The sequence below is a fragment of the Ipomoea triloba genome, chromosome 10, assembly GCF_003576645.1.
Source record: "Ipomoea triloba cultivar NCNSP0323 chromosome 10, ASM357664v1".
Classification (NCBI taxonomy): Eukaryota; Viridiplantae; Streptophyta; class Magnoliopsida; order Solanales; family Convolvulaceae; genus Ipomoea; species Ipomoea triloba.
Window position 1 is genome coordinate 8,954,423 of NC_044925.1, and position 9,050 is coordinate 8,963,472.

At 31.8% G+C, this 9,050-nt stretch overlaps 1 long non-coding RNA gene across 1 annotated transcript; it reads left to right on the plus strand.

Moving 5' to 3' along the window:
• The first annotated feature begins 267 nt into the window (after positions 1-267).
• On the plus strand, positions 268-3,556 carry LOC116033593. The gene is made up of 2 exons (XR_004100878.1): positions 268-504; positions 3,111-3,556. It is a non-coding gene; the product is annotated as an uncharacterized LOC116033593 (long non-coding RNA).
• The last annotated feature ends 5,494 nt before the right edge of the window (positions 3,557-9,050 follow it).

Below are 9,050 nucleotides of genomic sequence, written 5' to 3' on the forward strand. Positions count from 1 at the left end.
TATATATATATATATATATATATATATATATATATATATATATATATACACACACATATATATGTATATATATATATACATACATGTATATATATATATATATATATATATATATATATATATATATGTATATATATACACACACATAAATCTATTCAAATGAGGACACATATATTATGAAGGACGATGAGGACAATTTTGGTTCATTGGATCTTAATAAAGAATTGTGTAGATTGTTGGACAATTTTGGATTTTTGCTGGGGGTATATGTGTCACTTTAGGTATGTTTGTATTTTTGGTGGATTTTGGACGCCCGACTTTTACTCTTCCCATACAGCAATCGCTTCACGTTCCCTATTGCCTCTCTCTATCCTTTTCAGTTTGTAAACTCAAAAGGTTTCATCTGTGTTATTTCTTTGGAGCTTGTCCTTACCTTTCATGGCAGCCTGCGGCATCCTCTGCGAAGTAAACACACTGGAAGCACGTCCGAGGCTCCGAGACCAGGTCAATCGTGTTTTTAAATTTGTTCTTTCGCTTTTTTGTTTTTTTTTTTTCATTTGCTATTGTGAAACTTTGGATGTGGTTGCATGTGGGTTGCATCTATTTTCATATGTTGTTAGGTCATACGATTCTTGACTTAGCTATAGAGCTTAGGAAAGAATTTTTATATAAAATCTAAAGTTACTCAATGGTGAATTTCTCATAAAAGCAACCTGAGAATTTTGGCATCTTCTTGTATTTCAAAAGTTCTTGTTTGATTACTCTTGTTGCTTAGTAAAATAAAAAACTTTTAGGATAGTGTGTTTCACATGCTTGAAGATGGTGATAAGTGTCTCCTTGTTTGTACTGAGTCTCAAATTCTTTATACAAGACCCAAATTCCTAACAAGCCACACGAGGGGTTATTGAAATGCTTATGGAGTTAAGAACTTTGAAATATGATGCGGGAAGTGAAAAACTAATGCTACAAAAGTGATTTCAATATAAGAAGGAGAATAAGATGTGAATTTTCTATTTGACCCCTACAATAATATGGGATTTTTGGACGTCAAGTTGAGACGGAAACCTAACGTCAGGGGGCCAAACTCTCTACTTTGTCCACAGTTGATGGGTAAAAAATAGATACAGTCATAACTATAGGACTGAGTTAGAACTGAGGTATAACTCAGGACCCAAAAATGTAATTTTCCTTATTTAATATACAACTTCTGAATTCAATTCCCATATAAATTTTTTTTACTATCTAGAATATATTCATTGTTCTAATAATTTATTTAGGAGTTTATTTTGCATTTAGTATCTCAATTATAATAATTTTCATCCTTGAATTTTAATTTGTTATAAATTAATTTTCAGCGCGAAAAAAATGATTTACTTTAGGGTGTGTTTGGAAACAAGAAAAACTTAAAGTTAATGGAAAAAATGGATTGGTCAATGGAAAATAGATAACATTTTTAGGAAAATGACTTCCCCTTTTTTGGGAAGTCATTTTCTGTTTGCAGCAGTGGAGTAACTAATCACCCCCCATCGTTGTCGCTGCCACCACCACCACCCCCACCGTCGTCATTTTGACGTGACTCGTCTCACGAACAAGGATCCGTGAAACTAGGGATGGGAAATTTGGTTCGATTTTTCCGAATTAAACCGAATACCGTTTGTTTTTTTAAATAATACCCCCTGTCTTATTTTATCTGTCCTACTTACTATTCATTGGTCAAACTAACTCTTTCTTCTTTGTTTATTTTCTTTGCCATTTTTTTACTTATTTTTAAATTTAATTTTTGTGTTTAATAGTACTTTTAGTGCAGTTTCTAACTATATAAATTTTGTATATTAATATTAAATTTAATATTATGAAAAAATGAATTAAAAATAACTTCAGTCAAGACTCGTTAACCGAACCAGACACATAAAATGGGACGGAGGGAGTAATAATAATAATAATAATAATAATAATAATAATAATAATAATAATAATAATGATGATAATAATGATAATGATGATGATGATGATGATAATAGTAATAGTAATAATAATAATAATAATAGTAATAATAATAATAATAATAATAATAATAATAATATGTAAATCCAAGTACTTGTCGCTTGCTCCGCCGTTCAGCTCATATTCTCTACTTTACACTTTTGTTGTTTGTCACAATTGTTTTTTATCTCACAATTGTCTCTAACTTGAGTTATCTTATAATATTCAATATTTTTCTTAGTTTCATATTTCTATGAAATTAATGTGCTTCAACAGTTCAATATCATTCTGATTTTGATTTCCAGTGCACTGGAAAATATTTCTATTGCACTGGAATATTATTTTCCAGTACTGAATATATATTCCCATTGCACTGGAATTATTTTTCAGTACTAGAATTTATTTTCAGTGCCCTGGAAAAAAATATTCCTGTATAGTGGACATATATTTTGCCAAGCAATGAAAGATTGTGTACAAATATTAATTATACATTATTCAACACTTGTTTTCCAATTATTAACTAAACAGATAGATAATTTTTCATCTTGTCAACAAAACATTCCAAGTGAGCCAACTGAAGAGTCAGTTGGGCAAAAACGTCAATTGATATTTGGTAATTAGTACTTAGTAGTGTATTTGAACTTTGGATTGCAATTTTATTATATAATGTTTAGACTTTGGATTTGGAGTATGTGAAAATTTATTGTTTGGTAGTGTGGTTGTAAAATTGGAGTTCTTAAATCGAACCGAACTAATTCTGAATCGAAACTGAATTTTTTCAAACCAGACTAAGCTATAATGTTGAACCTAATGGTAACATTTTTTTAATACCGAAATATCAATTACAAAATCGAAACTCAAAAAAACTGAACTAAATCTCGAAATGTCCACCCTATGTAAAATGGTTAATAAAGATACCATTGGTGTTGTCCTACTAGCACATGATGGATCTTTTGTTGCTGCCACGAATGGTTTCATCAACTACCCACTGAACCCGTCTTTGGCTGAAGTCATTTGATATCTATGATTTTGGAACATTATTCACTCCTTATTTTAGTTGTTTTTTGTGCAATTTGTCTATATCTAAGTGGAAATTGAGACTTGATTGTGTGTTATGTTGTCTTAAGGTGTAATTGTCTACAACGAGTGCAAAGGAAGTATATTTGGAGCTTAATGAATCAATTTTGGAAGCTAAGGAACCCACCCAAGGAAGATAGGATCAGCGAAGCACGAACAGGGCGAAAAGCAAAAGAAGGAGCTGCCTCACGCCCACCCACACGACCGTGAGGCCACTAAAACCCAAACAAGACCCGCGATCACCTCACGACCAAGCTCATGACTGTGAGGTAGCTAGGCCATGGGGTCTGCATAGAATTCTATTTAAGCAGCATATTTTCTGCAATTTTGGAGATTTCAAACCTTAGACTTGTTTAGATTATTTTTTTCTCTTCTCTTTAGATTTCCCTATCATAGTTTAGCTTAGTTTTACATAGATTTCTTTAATTTCAAGCTTGGATTGCGGATTGGAGTTGGATTTCTTCTTCTTAATTAGTAAAGCTTTCTCTTTCCCTTATTGATCTTCTTTTTAGTTTTCTTGCAATGTTTAAGGTGATTCATTATAGCTTTGCTTTGCTTACTATTATGATGCGTGAGTAGTTAGCTTTTGGATTTGGATTAGGGTTCTATTGCTATTCTTGATGTAAGGTTTGTGATTATTGCATAAAGGGGATAATTTATTAACCTAAGGTTTTATGTTTGAATTGGCTTGTTAATTCCTCTTGTTAGTGATTGATGGCCAGCAATTGTTAGCTTGTTTTGGAGAAGATTTCATCGCAATGAAAGTTTGATGAAAGACTCGAGCCTAACCAATTTCAAACCCAATTTTCCTACTATGAACATAGAGGTATTTGGGCATATAATGATTTTGTGTTTTAAGGGTTAGGATTGATGCATCACGAAAGTGGGGCAATCCTACTCTAATTATTGTTTATTGATTACTACTGTAGCCGGAACCTGAATTCTTATGTGAATTGCCATAATTTCCTTGGTGGATTGTTTTTCCCCTAATTCTGAGTTGTTAGTGCATCAAGAAAGCAATACCCCTAATCTGGACCCATCTTTATTCATATAGTTTATTCCCTATTTAATTAGTTTATTATCTTTATTCATATAGTTTATTCCCTATTTAATTAGTTTATTCCCTATTTAATTATAGTTTATTCCCTATTTAATTAGTTTATTCCCTATTTAATTTGCATACCTTTTATTTTTCATAATTCCCTTGGTGGATTGTTTTTCCCCTAATTCTAATTCTGACAAGAAAGCAATACCCCTAATCTGGACTTATCTTTATTCATATAGTTTATTCCCTATTTAATTAGTTTATTATCTTTATTCATATAGTTTATTCCCTATTTAATTAGTTTATTCCCTATTTAATTATAGTTTATTCCCTATTTAATTAGTTTATTCCCTATTTAATTTGCATACCTTTTATTTTTCATAATTCCCTTGGTGGATTGTTTTTCCCCTAATTCTGAGTTGTTAGTGCATCAAGAAAGCTTGTTTTTCCCCTAATTCTGAGTTGTTAGTGCATCGTTTTTCCCCTAATTCTGAGTTGTTAGTGCATCAAGAAAGCAATACCCCTAATCTGGACCCATCTTTATTCATATAGTTTATTCCCCTATTTAATTTGCATACCTTTTATTTTTCATATTCCCTATTTAATTTGCATACCTTTTATTTTTCATATTCCAATACATTAGTGTCCAGTTTATTCCCTATTTAATTTGCATACCTTTTATTTTTCATATTCCAATACATTAGTGTCCCATCTTTATTCATATATTCTGTATTTAATTTGCATACCTTTTATTTTTCGTATTTAATTTGCATACCTTTTATTTTTCAGTACGTGTCATGGAAGGACATTTTCACCCGTTTTTCACTATCACTACTTTACTCATCACCATTGGATGCCACCTAAGGTTGAGTTCGTCTTTCACCCGTTTTTCACTATCACTACTTTACTCATCACCATTGGATGCCACCTAAGGTTGAGTTCGTCTTTCACCCGTTTTTCACTATCACTACTTTACTCATCACCATTGGATGCCACCTAAGGTTGAGTTCGTCTTTCACCCGTTTTTCACTATCACTACTTTACTATCACTACTTTACTCATCACCATTGGATGCCACCTAAGGACTATCACTACTTTACTCATCACCATTGGATGCCACCTAAGGTTGAGTTCGTCTTTACTCATCACCATTGGATGCCACCTAAGGTTGAGTTCGTCTTTCACCCGTTTTTCACTATCACTACTTTACTCATCACCATTGGATGCCACCTACTTTACTCATCACCATTGGATGCCACCTAAGGTTGAGTTCACGGGGTCTTTCTCTGTCCGTTTAACGATTCAGGTCCATCCACGTTCGCTCCGGGAGGCACGAGAGCTGATCCAGGGAGAATCGCCACTTCTGGGAATCGAACACCGGTTCTCCCAAAATTCTTCCCCACAAAAAGAGCTCATTTGCCACTTGAGCTACCCCGTTGGGTTACCAATCCATTGTCAATGAGCTAAGGTGTAAGACAACAAAAAGGACTCATCTTGGCTTAGTGCTTCGTGATTGTAATTGTCTAGCAAATAGTTTTGACTCTATGTCCTTTACGTTTATTACCGGGTCAGCGAACTAGATCGCTCACATCCTAACTAGGGTGGTTGACTCTCAAACTGACCCTAAAACTTGGGATTTTATTCGTCCCAATTGTATATGTCCTTTACGTTTATTGTATCGTTGTTTTGTTTGTAAAAAAAAATGTAGAAAATCTTTTTATATGGAAACACGGAAAACAAAATAAATTAAAACTTAGAATTAGTTGGACAATTCAAAATTTTCTTCCTTTATCTGGCTATAAGATCCAAAATATAGTAGTCGAAAATCTACATTATATAAAACAAAAAAATAAAATAAAATTAAGGGAAGGGAGGTTTTAATGATGGAATGGCGTACGGTGTAGCACCACGCGTAGTTTAGAAAAGAGGAAAAGGAAAGAACCCATAAAAATCGCCGGCTACTGTTACGGAAAAAGACAGCACCGTGGCGTACAATTGTGGGGTGAGTGCCCAGAAGATTGGTTTTGGTACGTTTCCCAGATTTGGCAGTCAATGTTTGGTATTCACTCCGAACCCCTTTTTTATTTTCTTTTTTATATACTGCCTACATTTTTTTTTTTAATATCATCAATACGTGTTGGTACAAAACTGCATACCATACACATCAACCCTTCAATTTCAAGCACGCACATACATACAATATATATACATACAATATACATATATATATATATATATATATATATATATATATATATAGACGCGCTCAAGTGAGAACGGATACCTAGAAAAGAACTAAGAACCAATCGCAGTTGTTCACGTGTCCAGAGATAATGGATCAGATCTAATTAAAAAAAGACACAGTGAAATTTTTATAAAAATCTCAAACTTTGGTGCAAATAACATGTCTTAAAAGTGCAAGTAATTGCTACAAGTGTGCATGTAAAAAGTGCAAGTAAAATAAAATTGCAACCATTTTCACTTATAGTGCAAGTAATTTATCTTTTAAATATTGGTGCACCTAATGATAACGTCTTTCACATTGACGCACTTAATGATAACGTTTGGTGCAAATAATGATAACGTTAAGTGCACTTAATATTGATGCTCAATGTATATTATTTGTTGTACTTTTAATATTTTTTACTTGCACTTAGCTGCACTATATGAAATTGTTACTTGCACTTTTAAAAAAATTACTTGCACTTTAAAGTTTAATTATTTACGAAAATGCGACCACATTTTTAAAAAATAATATTTCAGATCCGTTAGATCTAGACACGTGGACGACTGTAATTGGTTTTGAATTCTCTCTTGGACAATTTGTTCTCACCTTATCCGTCTCCTCTATATATGTGTGTGTGAGAGATTAACCAAAATAAATTTTAACAAAAATTATGAACTTTTCAAGTTAAATTAAGCTTACTGTTCACTATATTGAATGTTGTAAGAATGTCATTAGCCATAGTCATGAAAGAAGGAGAAAAGGGATTATCTTGTGAATGAAGTTACCTACTAATTCTTTGGCCATAATTATAGCATATGATGATGTAATTATCAAAGTTATTTGGATAGTTGGATGTAATGTCTAATCTTCTTCTCTTCTCTCAAATATTGTCTACTCATTAATCTTGTGATAATGTTTGGTAGATTTATTCTCTAATCCGTTTGAATTTATTATTTGCAACAACTTGCAGTTAGTAGTTAACGTTAATTCCTTTTCCCTACAACTTTATAACTAGCATCTATACATAATCTTGCTAAATTAAAATTAAGGAACTAGAGCGCTATGAACAATATAATCATCCTCCAAATATCCAAATATGCACCAAAGCTATTTATCACATGGAAGTTAACTGGAATTAGAAAATAATTCTTGCATGAGAATATAATATAATGGTATGTATGTGTTAATTAAGAGAATATTACAAGGAAAAATATCGAGTCTCTGTATAGTAAAAATTAAACACTATTGCCTTACATAACCTCAACCCTAATTAGTATTATTTTGACATCTTTTAAGATTGAATCAAGACCTAAATATCGTGAGCATAGATCTTGTCATAAATGGACGATCATGATGAGGGCACAAACACAACACGGGTTGGCTATGAAGCCCAATGAATATATATATTGTAATTTAAGTTCAAAGATTAATCAATAAATCAAGTGCATACTATTATCAACATATATAATCACTTAACATATAAATTATGTTGGGCTCCTTGTGTGCATAGTAATGCAAGCACTAACTGAAAGACTACTCATACGACTTAAATTTACATCTTCTAATAACTCTTGGGGCGAAGAGGCGGAAGAGCTAAACGTTAGGATTAATATGAAAGTTGACAAACTTATGTATTAAAAAAAAACAAATAAATTATGTAAATGTAGAATAAAATTTGAATTCTCACAAAAAAAAAGAGAATAAAATTTGAATTGGACACGAGTAGGGGTGTAAATGAGTCGAACAGATCGTGAGCGACTCGCGAGCTGCTCGGTCAAAGCTCGTCTCGAGCTCAATCAAGCTCGAGCTCTAATGTCTTAGGCTATGTATATGTATATATATATATATATATATATATATATATTAAATTCGAGCTCGACTTCTCGAGTAGTTGGAAAATTGCCGAGCTCGAGCTCGACACGGCTCATTTACACCCCTAGACACGAGTTATAAGAACAAAACTCTTATTAAGCCTTAAAATAAGGTCCAAGTTGAAACGCCACAAATATTATAGTAATTATTCCTCCTATAAGTTTTGAAATATGAATTCAACTATGAATTGCCATTCACCGAGAAGGAAATATTATTCCAACTTTAAGGAATGTATTTCATTATTTATATATTCTTTCTTCTTCTCCCAAGGAATTATTTATATATTCCCTTGCAGCAAGAAGATAGCTAAAAGCTAGAAGCCAAATATACTTTTCTTTTTGTGTACTGCGTGCTATTTATTTATTTATTAAAAAATTGGTAATCTGATTTATTAAGAGTTGAAGTCATCATTGACATGCTTAAAATAAAAATAAAACATCATCTGCATCTCCTCGTTGTAACACAAGAACGACGATATGATCCACGGTGGTCCCCACGTTCAAGGATGGATCATATTGATTTTTTCTTTCAAAAGAGAATAAAAAGACGTTAAAAATATGAATATAATATAATGCAATTTGATATAATTGTTTAATTTCATTTTATATATTTTATTTGGTTAACAAATAATAACTCAAATTATTTATAATAAAATTTAATTTAATATTAGTATACAAATCTATATATTTAAAATTTTGTTAAAAATATTATTAAACACATTGATCTAAATTTAAAAAATAATTATAATACAACATGAAAGAAACTTAGGGGAAAGAACAATTAGCTTAACCAATAAATAAAGGAGGTAAGTATATGTGATAAAGTGAGTAAATATTTAATATAATA